At 37.7% G+C, this 2283-nt stretch overlaps 1 protein-coding gene across 1 annotated transcript in view; it reads right to left on the bottom strand.

Annotated features, from left to right (window-relative positions):
• The window catches only part of NEK1 (NIMA related kinase 1), a 203017-nt gene that overhangs the window by 62638 nt on the left and 138096 nt on the right, over positions 1 to 2283 (bottom strand). The gene's annotated exons all lie outside the window — the stretch shown is intronic.

Below are 2283 nucleotides of genomic sequence, written 5' to 3'. Positions count from 1 at the left end.
GGGAAGGGGAACATCACACACTGGGGCCTATCATGGGGAGGGGGGAGGGGGGAGGGATTGCATTGGGGAGTTATACATGATATAAATGATGAATTGATGGGTGCTGACGAGTTGATGGGTGCAGCACACCAACATGGCACAAGTATACATATGTAACGAACCTGCACGTTATGTACATGTACCCTAGAACTTAAAGTATAATAAAAATAAAAAAAAAAAAAAAAAAAGAAACATCAAACTTAGCTGACTCTAGTCATCACAGCTCTGCAAGGAGCAGCAAAAGAAAAATAAAAAAAAGAAAAAAACATCAGAGTTCATCTGTATTGTAGATCAAATGGACCTAATCGACATCTACAGAACATTTCCTCCAACAGTTGCAGAATACAGCTTCTTCTCCTCAGTACATGAATCATTCTCAAGGATAGAACATATGTTACATCACAAAACCAGTTTTAAAACATTCAAAAAACCTGAAATTATACCAAGTTTCTTCTCTGACCACAATGGAATAAAACTAGACATCAATAACAAAAGGAATTTTGGGAAACTATACAAACAGATGGAAATTAAACAATATGCTTCTAAATAAACAGTGGGTCAATGAAGAAATTAAGAAGGAAATTGAAAAAATTTTGAAACAAATGATAATGGAAACACAACATACCAATACCTCTGGGATACAGCAAAAGCAGTAGTAAGATGGCAGTTTATAGCTATTGGTCCCTACATCAAAAAAGAGGAAAAACTTCAAGTAAACAATCTAATGATGCATCTTAAAGAAGTATACAAGCAAGAGCAAAGTAAGACCAAAAGTAGTAGAAGAAAATAAGTAATAAAGATGAGTACAGAAATAAATAAAATAGAAAAAAGAATACAAAAGATCAATGAAATCAAAAGTTGGCTTTTTGAAAAGATGAACAAAATTAACAAACCTTTATCCAGACTAAGGAAAAGAGAGAAGACCCAAGCAAACAAAATCAGAGATGAAAAAGAGGGAATTATAATACAACTGATACTACAGAAATTAAAAGGATCTTTAGAAGCTACTATGAGCAGCTGTATTTCAATAGACTGGAAAACTTAGAAGAAATAGATAAATTTCTAGACACATATAACTGTTTGGAGGTTCCTCCAGAAACTAAAAATATAGCTACCATGTGATCCAGCAATCCCACTGCTGGGTATATGCCCAAAAGAAAGGAAATCAGTATATCAAACAGGTATCTGTAGTCCCATGTCTATTGCAGCACTATTCACAACAGCCAAGATTTAGAAGCAACCTAAATGTCCATCAACAGTTGAATGGATAAAGAAAATGTGGGATATACACACAATGGAGTACTATTCAACCACAAAAAAGAATGAGATCCTGTCAGTTTCATGTATGGAACTGGAGGTCATTATATTAAGTGATATAAGCCAGGCACAGAAAGACAAATCTCACATGTTCTCACTTATTTGTGGGAGTTAACAATTAAAACAACTGAACTCATGGTGATAAAAGGGAGCAGAACGGTCGTTACTAGAGGCTGGGAAGGGTGGTGATGGTGGGTGGTGGGGGATGGTTAACGAGTACAAAAATACAGTTAGACAGAATGTATATGATCCAGTATTTGATAGCACAACTAGGTGACTAGAGTTAAGTCAAGAATAACATATTGTGCATTTAAAAATAACTAAAATAGTAGAATTGGACTGTTTGCAATACAAAGAAAGGATAAATGCTTTAGGTGCCCCATTTACCCTAATGTGATTACTGTGCATTGAAAATCTGTATCAAAATACCTCATGTACCCAATAAATATATACAGCTACTATGTACCCACAATAGTTAATAATAAAACATTAAGAAAAAGGAGGAATTGACGAGAGGAAAGGCAAAGAAGACCAAAAGTGTACAATGTGGAAATTCCCAAAGACTGAAGAAAAAGAACAGAATACTAGATGCCGGGTATTGGTGGCACATGCCTATAATCCCAGCACTTTGGAGGCTGAGGCAGGAGGATCACTTGAGGCCATGAGTTCAAGACCAGCCTGGGAAATATAGCAAGACTCCATTGCTGTTAGAAAAAAGAAAGACAGGGAGAAAGGGAGAAAAGGAGAAAGAGAGAAAGGGCAGGGCAGAGGAGCGAGAAGGAAGGAAGGAAGGAAGGAAGGAAGGAAGGAGAGAAAGAATGGGGGAGGGGAGAGGGAAGGGAGAGGGACGGGAGACAGAGGGGAGAGGAGGGGAGAAGGAGGGGAGGAGGGAGGGAAGAAAGAGGGGAGAGGAGGGAAGAGGGAGGG

The sequence above is a fragment of the Rhinopithecus bieti genome, unplaced genomic scaffold (genome assembly GCF_001698545.2).
Source record: "Rhinopithecus bieti isolate Rb0 unplaced genomic scaffold, ASM169854v2 scaffold_66246, whole genome shotgun sequence".
In the NCBI taxonomy this organism is placed as follows: domain Eukaryota; kingdom Metazoa; phylum Chordata; class Mammalia; order Primates; family Cercopithecidae; genus Rhinopithecus; species Rhinopithecus bieti.
This window is presented reverse-complemented; position numbering and strand designations above follow the sequence as displayed.